This window comes from Anser cygnoides, chromosome 5, assembly GCF_040182565.1.
Source record: "Anser cygnoides isolate HZ-2024a breed goose chromosome 5, Taihu_goose_T2T_genome, whole genome shotgun sequence".
In the NCBI taxonomy this organism is placed as follows: domain Eukaryota; kingdom Metazoa; phylum Chordata; class Aves; order Anseriformes; family Anatidae; genus Anser; species Anser cygnoides.
In genome coordinates, this window is record NC_089877.1 from 66,363,633 (window position 1) to 66,377,236 (window position 13,604).

Consider the following 13,604-nt stretch of genomic DNA (forward strand, 5'->3'; position numbering starts at 1 on the left):
AAAAACAAGATGTCACACATGATATAAAAATGTTTTCCCGTGAGGTCTTCATTTGTCACACGATATGCTGACACGCAAATATGAAGCAGGGACATGAACTTCATCCCTGGTGAAAGGAAACTGTCCCTGGTTGTCCTGACCGATGGTAAAATCAGGCTCAGGCTGGGATGGCAGGATAGGACCAGTTTGCTTTGCTCTCTTATCGATGGGAGGAAGTCTAAGTGCAGTAAAAAGTGGAGAAAGTGAAGAGAGAAACTTGGCTAGTGCTGGTCAGGGCCATCATATTTTATTCTTCTCCAAAGATCTGTAACCATAAAAGCAGTAATGTCTTTCCTGCATGCCTAGGTTCTTCTTCCATTTTCACTGCTGCCTCCAGCATTAGCCAAATGTTTGGGGAGTGATTTTGTTCCAAATCCAGCCTCATTGTTATTCAGACAATTTATGCCCTCCCGTTCACAAGGACTATAATAATAAGAACGGATGATAAGAAACCATTCTTCTGATAATGATTTAAATGGGAGTGTGTGGGATACCAGTCCTCTCTGCATCGTAATCCACCAATTGTTCTGATATACGCAGTGCCTGCAACCGTCTGGCAAAGGCTTCTCAAACCATATTGAAAAATATGAAGGAAATACACCCATTGTTTTTCTCGGGAGTGATCAACACTCAGTAATTTCCTTCATCTACAGAACAGTGCAGCACAGCCATGTCCAGCATCCCTCTATGCAAATAGGATGGTTCTTACATACTGATTTGGTAGTTTTGGTTTATTGTTGTCGAAGAGATTACATATGGGAAAGGGACTTAGCTCAAGAGAGGAAGGCTTCCTTTAATTGTCAGCCATCTGGAGCTGAGAAAGCTGGGGAGGTCCCGGCAGCGTCCTGGCATCGCCTCCAGGAGAGCTGGCCAGCAGCTGCGCATCCCCAGGCGGGCACCGTGCCCATGCAGGGCGGCTGCGGGATGGACGTGGGGTGGCTGCGGGATGGACGTGGGGTGGCTGCGGGACAGGTGGGCTCCAGGCAGACAGGATGAGGTCTGTCCCCAGCCCACACCTCCAGGGATGGGATGGAGGAGCCTTCAGCCTTGAATCTGCAGGGGCTTCCCCCCAGCTTGCCCGTCCCTGCTCGCTCCCTGCAGGTCCCCTCACCCCTCTCCAGCAGCAGCAGGGGAGCCGAGGCGTCCCCAGGCAGGACTCTGCCCCCGCCACGCATCGCTCTGTGCCCTCACCCAGCTGCTGCCTCCTGCCCTGCAGGGGGAGATGGAAACCATCCCAGCAGGGCCAGCATCCGAGCATCCCCCTGCTCTGGCGGCACAGCGCCGGGCCCCAGGGAGTCCCAGGCTAAGCAGTTTCACACCGTGGAGGCTGCAGGAGTTAAGGAAGTCAAAACAACCTAAAGAGCAATTATTAAAGTTCAGTGTGATCTCTGTGCATATTTATTTTCTGTGTCTATCTACCAGTTGATTGATTGTCAGAATTAAAGTCACCTGTGGTGCTAAGCAGGTAGAAATTGCTGTGCATTTTTCCTCTCTAGAGAACGTAGAGCAGCTCAATCAGGAAATGCTGATGTCCCCCCTTCATTTTCTGGGTTTTAAGATGCAAAAGCAAAATGCATATCGTTAACCAAGACCTCATCTTTCTCTGTAGCTGAAGTTGAGAAGAGCAACTCCATTGGCCCTGAAGGGAACCCCACAAACCTGTCACAGCAGTCTTCAGACGAGTTTGTACAAGCGCTGTTCTTCCAGCCCCACGCTCCCAGCAGCCTGCAAGAGAGCAATGCGCCCCGTGCTTGCTGCTGCCCTCTGGTAAGCCTCGGCCTGCCAGCTGCTGCCTGTGGCTCCCTCTGCGTATGGGCCATGAGCATAAAACAGTCTTTTTACTATGGCGTTTGCAGAAAATACCTCAGAGCCATTTCTATAATGCTTACTTTATGAACACTTGTGTCTCTAGCTGCAGAAATGGAAACGGGTAAGGGCTGTTATCTCCTGGGATGCATCTCTTCTGCTACCTTCTTTGCCTAAGCTGAGCGTGCTTCCAGATGCAAACACGCGCCAGAGAAGCTATCGATATTAAAGCACCGTGCCTGGCTGTGCCTACCTCGCACTCTCAGCAGTGGCAGATCTTGAATTTCAGATAATGCCGTGTATATATACCAAATCTGCAAAATCCCCAAACAGTCCCTACAAACAGCACAGCTGGCGTCTGCTGCGCAGTTCCCTGAGGTGAAATAAAACTTGGGCGAAGTCCACTGAGGTGCAAAGAATTGTTGAAAAAAAGACAGTTCAGAAGGTTTGGGTGGTGGGGAATGCTTCATCAGTGGCGTGTAAGGGCAGGCAGGGAAAACACGCTCTTCTTTCCAACACAAACTGCTGAAAGCTCCTGTGCTTGGCAGAGAACTGCTTTCATCTGGTGGCCGTCTCCTGCTCGCCCTCCTGCCCTGGCCGGCAGCCAGTGCTGCGAATGGCTGCAGGCAGGGAGCGGGGAACGGAGCAGCACGGCGTCCCGCAGCAGCGTCCCGCGGCACCAAGAGCCCCGGCCCCGGCTCGGGATGAGGGCTTCTCATCACAAGAAGGTGATTTTTCCCATTTGGACCTGAAACTCTGGGAAAATCCCCGGGTTGGGGCCGCCCCTCCTGTGCTGTGTCGGCGCAGGGCCGTGGGCTTCGGGGGGCATGTGGAAATCTTGCTCCCTCCTGGCTCCAAGGACCGATTTAGCTCCAGTAATCTGCAGCTGCCCTCAGATGTTTAGCTCGCACCCAGCTGCTGAACCGAATCCATGCAATGCCTTTTCAGGGCTTTGCTGGTTTGTTGTCGATGTTCTGCTCCTTTCTCAAGATGTCAAAGCGCTCTGTAGCTGCCATTTAGCAGCACCTGGCTGGAAAGACGCCAGGAAGGTTTTAGAGCACTTCAGGAGTTTGGGGATGGCATCCTGACGAGCCCAAGCCTGCCTGGTGCAGCGTGGAGCAAGTGAGCATTTCCACCCCGTGTCGGCGGCAGTGCCCAGGCACCCTGTGGCTGAACGGGCAGGCAGCAGGGGTGTGCTGGCTGCACCGGGTGGAGCAGGACGGGGGATATCTCTAATGAGCTCAGCCAAACGAGCACAAGCAGTGGGGACTGTGCTGGGTTCAGCGCCACAGCGATGTGAACTCACTCAAGGCCAGACCACCACAGTCCTGCACCCCCCTACAGCCCTGTCCCTCCCCGTGCTCGGGCTCTGCAGGCTTGGTGATGAGGCTGAACTCAGCCCAGAGGCCCAGTGAGAAGCCCAGAAGCTCACCACATTTTTGGGTAGGACCGTCTGCTCCAGTCACCTTCGGCACTCGCCGACCCCTCCAACCACTGCAGCAACCCAGCTCAGGGCAGCTCTAGCTGCCATGCCACCGTGCTTTCAAGCATAACAGTCCACGGTTGCAGTCTCTTGCATCCTGATTTTCTGAAGTGTCTGAAATGGGCAGTCAGTAGATAATCAGGAAAATGGGCCACTCAGCTGCTTTAGGTACCTCATTTGAACACTTAGCCAAATAAAAAAATAAAAATTAAAAATTAAAATTAAAATTAAAAGAAAGAACGGAAAAGGGAAATGAGACAAGTATGGTGAGGCATTACAAGCACATTATCAACTAATAATTTTCTCTATTATTTTATCTTTGCATAAATTTTATCACAATGGAGTGGAGAGGAACTCACTGATCTCTTCAGTGATAGGACCTGAGGGAACAGCCAGAAGCTGCACTGGAGGGGGGGCAGGAGGGGAGGGGATGGGAGGGGGGGGTCAGGCTGGGTGTTAGGGAAAGGTTCTGCACCCAGAGGTGGTCGGGCACTGGGACAGGCCTCCCAGGGCAGTGGTCACCGCACTGAGCCTGCTGGAGTTCAGCAAGTGTTTGGACAACACTTTCAGACATAGGGTGTGGGTTTTGGGTGGTCTTGTGTGGAGCCAGGCATTGGACTTGATGACCCTCATGGGTCCCTTCCAACTACACAATATTCCAAGGTATATTTGCAGCATACGTGCACCCCTGTCCATGTGAACTTTCACACACAGAACCGTGAACAGTACCTAACATAAGATGAACATAAATAAATGCCAAAGCTTCTTCATACGCTTCAGGTATTTCAGGAAACAGGCTACAGGGCTGATGAAGCTCATCTTTGGCCCCTGTCTGCAGGGTGCTAGTGGCCCTTGGCCCCTGGGCTCTGGCTAACCTATTCTCTTTCGGTATACATTGTGAAAAAGAAAAAAGAAGTGATCAAAATATTGGCAGACTGCCTCCGCACCCGCTCTGGACCCTGCACTCCCATGCTTGCAGAGCATGGGGAGGCTCTGGGTCCTTGCAGAGATGAAACAGCTAGAGCCAAACAAGAAACAGAATGTTTCATAGGTTCTGTCTGATCTGCCATTGACACGTTTCTGCCTCAAATTCCCCCCCCAAAAACAGACCATCAATCTCCTTTTCTAAGGAGACAATTGAGATTTCACCTTTTGGGAATTATAAAGCGTAAATACTCAATACACATAAAAACAACAATAAAAATACTTCATCATCACTGTGTTTCAGTCAATGGATCATATCATAAGAAGGAAGCAAGAGGAATGAGGGTCTCATGACACGTGCCATACAACACAGGAGGACGTTTTGTCAGCTCCAGGAACCCGCCTGCAGCGCCGCCGCCAGAGGCAGTCAGCACAGGTCGCTGCGGGACTCGTCCCGCTGTGTCTAGCACTGACTCCCAGTGCCCGCAGTGAAGCTTGGCATCATAAACATCAGAACAGACTAGGTGTAAAAGAAAGAAAGAAACTGGCAGATGAGTGAGACGGCTTAGTGCATCGGTGTCACGTCCCCTCCCGTGTGGGGTAAGCAAGTCCACTTTCACAACTATAAATTCATATGATCTCATTTTTAAAAATCCCAATGTCCAGATTACGAAATGAGCAAGCCCATCCTCACACCCCCATCTGACAAGCCTCCCTTGCAGGTCAGAGGTGCTTTAAGGCACAGGTTCAAAACACCATAAGCATTTCTGAAAATTGCCTGACCAGCAATGGACAGAGCATCTACAACCACGTCAGTAATCCTTCACTCTTCAGACAGATATTTGAATCTCGGCAACTTAGAAGTTAATTGTAGTTCCACTGGGAAGTGTCATGTTTCAAAGACCCCAGTCCCAATTAGAGTGTCACTTTGCCAGGTTACTGTATTGTAGAATTATTCTTATTTTTTATGAGGAAAGCATTGTATTTTCAAGTATCAAAGTGCTGGGCTGAATTTTCTCTTCTTAACAATCATTAATGTTTCTTACTGCACTGTGTGCAGTATTTCCATAGTCATCGGTCTGTGGTACTGTTGCTGCAACTGCCAAATTAAGGACTGTTTAATAATTCAGATTTATTACCTGTGATTTCTTTTGACTGAACTGGAAAGATTCTCTAAATGAGTAATTGGGTATGAATTTTAAGTGATCTGTAATAAGTTTTTGTTGTCTGTTTTTTTTTTTCTTTATTTTCACCTAAAAGTTTAAACATTTTATTTTGTTCTTTTCTGTTCTGTTCCGTTTAAAAGGTCCACTTTTATAATGGTGGGTCATTATTTTATAAGAACTCACACCCTTCTCAGGATAACAAGACATATTCTTATCTTTCAAACTCTCATTGCTATACACTGATTTTTGAATCAATAATTATTTTTTTTTGTATTCACTTGCATATTTTCAAGTCATATGAATGTTCTATGTTATTTTTACTTTAAATGTCTGCTTTTTAATGGTCATAATGAGAAGGATGTGCAGCTTTATACAAACACACATAGCTAAAATGTCCTGTAATGCACACTATAATGAAAATGTGTTCTTCTATGAATGGTCTGCTAACAGCAGTGATCTATCTCCTTCAACTTCCGCAAGATAGAAATAATTTTCTCTTTGAGAGATAATTGACTCATAAATAGACTTTCCATGGACTTCCCAGAGATTGCTTAATTGAATCTTTTCCACGGCATTCTTAAGTGCAGAAAATCTGCTTTCATATGAACCTGCCCTTGTAATTTTCCCTAAATCCATATCCCAAATGCCCTGCTGGAGTTGTGCAATCACTTCTCTGTGGTGGAACCTGTTAAAGTGCTTTGCAAAGCCAGGTTTACCATGGAAAGGTAAACAATGGTACCGGAGAAATGGCCATCCTCACAAAGGTCGTGGCACCACCATGGGCTGCGATGCACCGTGAGCAGGCGCAGCGGCCACACGCGTTGGGACCCCATCGTGGAGCTAAGCAGCAGGCGGTTGTGTGGATGCCCTGTGATCCTGGCAGCAGGAGTGCAGGCTATTGACACAGATGACATCCCTCCAGATGAAGATAGCTCTCCCCTTCTTTGGATTTTAAGTTTCTCCCAGCTCTCTGTAGGAAGGAATATGCCAGGGGATGCAGACTGATCCTGCAAAGCAGAACTGCTTCATTCGGCAGCTATTCCTGAAGAATGTGCACACCACTCCCCACCTTTTTCTTATAAGTTCTTTTCTTTCAGGCTTTTTCGTTTAAAGGTTATGTGAAAGACTCACCTGTCATTTGTTAATAGCCTCTCTACAGCCTTCCCATTACCCACCATCTGAGAACACGACAGGTGAAAGAGAAATAATGAGCAGCCAGAGAAGCAGCAGCTCCAAGGAGGTATGGGCATCAGCATTATCCTCCTCACTCTCCTCAGGCTTTTACCTCTGGGATTTTTCCAAAAGATCTGGAAAATAGCAATGGGCTGCTCTTCAACTGTGTTAGAACATTTAGTTCTTGTTTAGAGTCACATGTGGGGCAAGTCAGTAGTTCAGGAGCTGAGGTGTCATTAATAAAGATCTGCCTTTGTCTAGACACCCTTTTTTAGTGTATCAGCTCTTCTGTGTACTTCTGTGCACAGCGCTGCTATCCCATCCCATCCCATCCCATCCCATCCCATCCCATCCCATCCCATCCCATACTATCCTACCCAGTCCCACCCTATCCCTATGGATATCCTATGCTATGCTATCCTATCCTATTGTTGCCAATTTGTTAGTGAAGCATTTATCACAAGCAGAAACAAAGCCCTCACATCCCACCTGAACCCCCCCCCGAGTGTCACCCCGGCACTGAGGGTCGCCGAGCGCCGGGGGCTCGGTGCCTGGTGCCACTCCGCTCTCCTGGGTGGCCCCTGGCTGTGCCGCCTGCTGCTCTGCTTCCTGAAGCTGTCTGGAGGACCAACTGCTGCTGGAAGTAAAAACATGAAAATGTGAAAAGTGACAAAACTAATGGAGCCCATTAAACCCAGGAAGTTAACAACTGTGTTTTGGTCTCAGCTGAGGGTTCACCTGCGGATGGAGCTGGTCCCCCGAGAGCGGTGTGAGCTGCGTGTGGCTGGCAGGGAGCTGTTGGCTGCTGAGGAGCAGCATGGAAAAGGGGCAGGGACGCACCGCTGGCAGCTGGCTCTGCCTCCTGCAGCTATGCACTCCTCCCTGCTTGGGTATTTCATAGAGCAGCCTGCAGAGCAGCCTGCCTGCTTGTCCAGCCCGTCCTGGTTTGTGAGGCTGCACAGCGCTTTGCTTGCATGTGCCCAGGAAAGTGGTTAGAGGAGAAGTTGCTCCTTTTCCTCCTGCACCCTGAGGGCCAACCGGGACTGACAGCAAACTGGACCAGGGCATGGAGCCAGGCAAAAGAGAAAGTGTGGAGCTGCTCAAGCTAGCTGTTTATTGAATGCACGATTCTCTTTGAATTCTCAATAGAGGTGGTGTAAAACTGTGCATAACCAGCTCTTTCTATTGTATTATTTATTATTCATCAGCTCTCCAGGGGACTGAAGATGCTAAATATGTCAGGTTAGCACTTTGTAGGACATGAAACGTTTTATTGTTGAAGATATCTCATTCACCATAAGATGATCATATTTAGAGGAAAAATTCGAATAAAGGAGGATCTGTAACCAGGATTATCCAGGTAACACAGGACACATCTCTACAAACATGTTCGCTGCACAAATGAGCCCCATTCCTGGTTTATTATCCTTGAAAGAACAAACCTGGCGAGACCTCACACCTTCAAACTTGCATTAAAAGGCCCTTGTTACCTTTTCTTGCAGTATTCCCTTCCCCTATTCCTCGCAATTCCTTTGAGCTCTACATCACAGGGCACTGCGCAATGTGCCTGGAATATCTGATGACGGCAGGCAGATCACAGGTAGGCAGCACAGTGCTGTCTCCTGTAACTGACGGAAGCATTATTAAACACACAGGTAAATACTACAGCTTGGTAGGAGTCACAATGCCTTCTGGAGAGAGAAGCCTTGCTTCCCAAAGAGAAAACCAACAAATAAATATGATCCGCTCAATGCGGCGAGCCTGGATTTTCAACTTTCAGTTAATGAGGATCCTCCACCAGAAAACTCTTGTGGCTCCCAGGCAAGACCCCAGCTAAATGGGCGATGCCTGTTGGATAAGCAAGCAGCAAGTGGTGTCTCAGCAGTGACATGTGGCACTAGCGAGAGCAGGGCCATGACCAATCTTACATCTCCCTCTGTAAGTGAAACTGAAAAATTGGAAAGTTACAGAAAAGACCCACAAAAATCATTTGGAGCTGAATGAAACGCCTGACAGTATAAATCTAAAGAGCTCAATATACTAAAAGTATCACAAAAAGACCATGGTGTGACCTGATCACAGTGGCATGCCATCAAAGAAGAAAAATCCTATTTACTGACCCAATCCTTAACCTCGCTGGGAAGGCATAATGAGAAGAAACATCCGGCAGTTAAGACTTGAAGCAAGCTTTGTCACCGTGCAGGTGATTCATCAGAGGAAGCCTTCCCTTCTCCTGACAGCCCCAGTCTGTAATGTCACGGCAGAAGTCCCTGCGTGCAGAGCAGTGGCTGGAGGCCACTCCTGGCCTTGCATCGGAGGAGAGGACAAGCCGGACGACCTGCCAGCCCTTCAGACACCGTTACGTGCTGACCCTTAACACCGCCCCTTTATCTTTTGCTAGTTTCTTCCCTCAGAAAAATACTCTTTTACCTCGCTTGGTATCTTGACCTCCTTTACATCTCTGCCTTTCACCACTTCCTTAATTATTTTTATACAGCAGGATCAAAATGTTGCTTTGGCTGTGATGTGTGCTAGGGACGTGTGCTGGCTGGTTCCTGCCACCCTGCGTGGCACGCAGAGGGGTCCCCTCCGCCGCGCATTTGTACGCAGAGGGCAGGAGCCCGACACTCAGCTGAGCATCCCTCCCAAACAACCATCCTTCCCATCCTGCCCTGCCACCAACCTTCAGCACTCAGCCAAGCCAGTAAACCGAACAAAACCCAAACTTCTGAACCTAACTCTCAACAAAAAGTACGTAAGTATCACAAGCTGTTTGGAAAACACTTTAGAAGAGATTAAGTGGAGCTAATATTTTCTAATCAAGTCAATAAGCTGTTGTGGGGGATCGCTTTCCTGCCGATGCTTTCTCCAGAGAGACGCCAAGAGCTGAGCAGGGTGGGATGCCAATTCTTGCTGTCCATCCGAACAGAAGTGTTCGCACATACAGCACAGAAATGACGAGCATGACCACAAGAGGACCACGGGAGATTTACCAACCCGTTGGTGTAACACCGTACCATCACTCATACCGAGTTAACATCACCAGCCTGAGGTCATCACCGAATCTTGGCTGCTGGTTGCTTCCTTTCCTCCACCTGCTGCAGGGAATGCTAATGTAAGTGTCAATTAGTAGTCCCAGACCAAGCCCAAACACACAGCCAGTGCCTGAGAGCAAGCCTCTCAGCGGGGACGAGACCTTACCAAGCCCCGGGTGGTTTTGACCATAATCCAGGACTAAACCTCCTGCCTCCCGCCTTTAAAAAAAGAGTAGTTGGCTCGGTTCTTATTTGAGTTGATTGTTTACTTTAATCCCTGCATTCTTCATTCATTTTCCAAAATTTAGTGGTTTCTGTTCTTTCAAGAAAATGTAACTGTCTTTCAGAAAATCTTTTTTAAAAGAGAATTAATGACTATTTTCTACATGAAGGAAAGACAGAAAGTGATGTGAGTGACAAATGAAGTTTTAGTATTTTTTCCCTTGGTGGCATAGCGAAACTCACAGTTGGTATAGACAGTACCAAAATCAGACTGCTGTGAAATAATGTTTTGTTTGTGAATAGAAAGAGATGGGTAAATCACAGAATCTCTGAATTAATTCCAGGGAAAGCATCTCAGCTGTTGCATTTCTGCACCATCCTTTTGTAACTCCAGAAAATTCAGGACACTTCAGGCTCTCGAATCAAATGTTACTTTCTCTCCATTTCAGAATTACACAGGGGGAACCACAAACAGGATTATCTGCCCATATGCCACTTTAAAATAGCAATATTTCCATGAGAATTGAATTTTAGAAGAATAAAACTAAAGGAAGCTTGCACCTGCTCCACTTTATGCTCTCTGTTATTGCTGACACCTCCCAGAACACCCCCTGGAGCATTTCCCCTGGCTCCTGCCATGCCGCAGCTCCAGCCACGGACGTGATCCTCTCCATGGGCAGCTCCACTCCCTCCGCACCATCGAGTCCCAGCAGTATTTATACATCTTTTCTGGTGCTTGGGCTGGCAGGGTTTTACAACAGCAGTTCAGAAACTAACCCTGGCCTGGCCAAGTTGGTGATGGGTCGCTGGGGGGGCTGGGGCTGGTGGCAGAGCACAGACCCTGCTTGCACCGCCCGCTCCACCGCTGCCACGTCTGGGACCAGGCTGCCTTTCTAAGCTTCACAGCCATGAAGCTGTCCTCACCCGGAGTGCTGCAGGTGGGCTTCAAGACATGGTGGAAATGCACGGAGGCAGTGCCAGGGCAGATGGGCATGGGGACACCGGTGCCATGGCCATGGCAGGCTCACGCCTCCCCTTCCCAGCTGCTGCAGCAGCGCTTGCTGAGGTCCCTATCAGAAATCCCGAGGTTGGTTTGACTGCAGCCTGAAATGCAGGTGAGCCTTGGAGGACCAGCAGACAATGCTGCTGACTTCCTAAGGGGATAAACGTTCGTCCAAAACCAAGCTTGCTGCTGCTCACGAGGAACCCCAAAGAAGCTGTGAAAACAGGCAGTGTCCCCAGAGTCACACTGCAGATCCTGGCCCAGACACTGGGACATGCACATCTGGTGCCTGTGGGGCACTGTGTGTTGGAGGGAATGTATAAAATCACCTTGCTTGAAGATTTTGTAAGTAAAAGTCACTTCCCCTTCGGTGAGATCTCACGCTGAGCTTTATGTCACTTGGCTGCTGCACTCTAGGGGAGGTGGATTTTCAAGAGCCCATGCTTCTGAGGGGAAGCGCAAGGCAGCAACAAAAGCAATCTGCTGGCACTGTGTACTGCTCTGATACGCGATGCAGAGATGAATTCAGAGATTTAACAGAAAGAAGAAAAGAGAAGAAAATAAAATTAAATGATAAAACCATGCTCGCCTGCTGATGCTTTGAAGCTCTCAGAAGTGCTTTGTGAAAGTGGTCTCATTGGTCGTGTTCCCTCAGAAGCTGAACTTCACTCATAGCTCCGAATGTGAGCGAACTGCAGAGCTTCCAGGGGGAAAAGGAACGTGACCGTGGTCTGATTTGTTTTATACTGTGGGTGGTAAAAACCCTGGAGGCAAGGGACACCAGAGGGGTCTACAGCTCTTCCAGTGACCTTGGTCCATTCCTTGAACAGAACAGACCTTGCCTCTTTCCACAGGGGTATTTCCTTTCAACAGAAGAATAGTGGATGTCAAGACACATTAAACCACAACATTGCCACGAGATAAATATAGATGTGGTGGGAGGACACCCATTTTTCTCATTGCTGCTCAACATTTCTGCCTGTGAGGAGCAGCAGCTTGGGGAACAGAAGGCTCCTGCAGGAGCAGGTACGCTGCGTGCGCCCGCGCCTGGCAAGGCTCGTGTCTCCGGTTCAGCCACGTTCTGCCGCTCCCACAGATATATTTTTGTAAGTGCCAGTTGGTGTGGTGGGGCTGACACATCAAAAAGAAGGGGAAGAGATATCACCTACAGCCACAGTGGCTGAAAGTTATGCATAAACATCCATGCCAGTGAGAAATAATGCACAGATTAAAATAGTGACAAAACACAGCAAAGTGCTGGGTGTGCTAAAACCCTCGTTAGCCAAGCATACATCTAGAGATTGCAAGCAATGTGCACATTTTGATACAGGCACCATCAGTTTAATATTTGTTAAGTTTAGCATCTATTTGACTATCCTTGCATCAATTCAATTCTGTCTGGAGACTGAATTTTACACCTTTCCTCACTTTGAGCACCGATCATTTTTAAGGAACCTTAGTGTCTACAGACAGAGAGTAACTGGGGCACGTTGGTGACTCTGAGTGAGGCTGAAACTACCAAGTGAAGGTGCAAGATCAGCAAAACCACTGGGAGAGGAACTCTATGGGGCTGGAGGGGTTCCTGGGGCTGGAAATTGTGCCCTGCTGTGAGCCAGAGCCGCGCGTTGGACTGGAGCCCGCGCTGCCTCTGTGCTGCAGTTCAGTCTGAGCCCAGCCAGGTCACACTGAGAAGCTGCTGCTGCTGGAAGCTGCCTCCAGCAAGCATTGTGCCACATAGACTGATATTACCGGTGAGCATCAATCCATTTTCTTAGCAAACCAGAGAGCTTTAAGGTAGCCATGTATCATTAGAGGGATCTACCTCAGGAAAATTAGTACTGATGAATTTAAGGGGAAACAGCAAGCAATCTCAGATCTCTGTAAATACTTCACATATTCCCTACTTCTTAATCAACAGGTAAACCCAGCAGTTTTTAGCAATGACATACGGAGTCAGCTTTTTCTTTAGCAGACTACCTATGCCCCAGTTAGTAGTATTCTTCCTCTTCAACTAAAATGTTATCCTACAACACTCTGTGCAGAAAGCTCAGAAAGGCAGGTTTGAATGTGATTGTTAAAAAAGAAAACCAAAAAAGAAAGAAAGAAAGAAAGAAAAAAAAAGAAGGAAAGAAAAAAAACTTTGATGAGTGCTAAGCCAAGGCAAAAGGCTTATCAAGAGCACCAGAGTGAAAGAGCTGGATTCGGTGGTGATAAAGTAATTTAGACCTGAGGTTTCTTTCCACCAGCCAGAGTAACAGAAGTGACAGTGCCTCACACTGGAATAATGACCAGCGCCCAGCGGGGTGCTCCTCGTGGCATGTCACCCAGTGGGATGCTCCTCGTGGCTCATTGCCCAGGGGGATGCTGCTGGCAGCCCTCAGGAGCACGTGCCCGCCTCCAGGTGTGTACAGAAGTCTCAACGCACACACGGGCTGCTGGAGCCACCCGGGAGGCACGGCACTCTCACACGATGGAGCTCGCATGCTGATCCAGGCCAGGAGCTGTTCTGATCCTAAAGAGCAGCCAAGTGACACAGAAGTACAGGTGTATGAAACTGCCCCAGCAGCCTCCGACCGATGCCGCAGGCACCTGAGGATGCAGTGGCCTGCAGCAGGCACCTCAGGAAAGAGCAAGTAACCATGGCAATGGGCTAATATGGGATAATCCTAGCTGAGCAAGCCCTTAGCTCTTGCTTGAGTGGACGTATTATTTACAGAGCTTTGCCTGTATGTAAGAAAGGCTTAAGAGCTTCT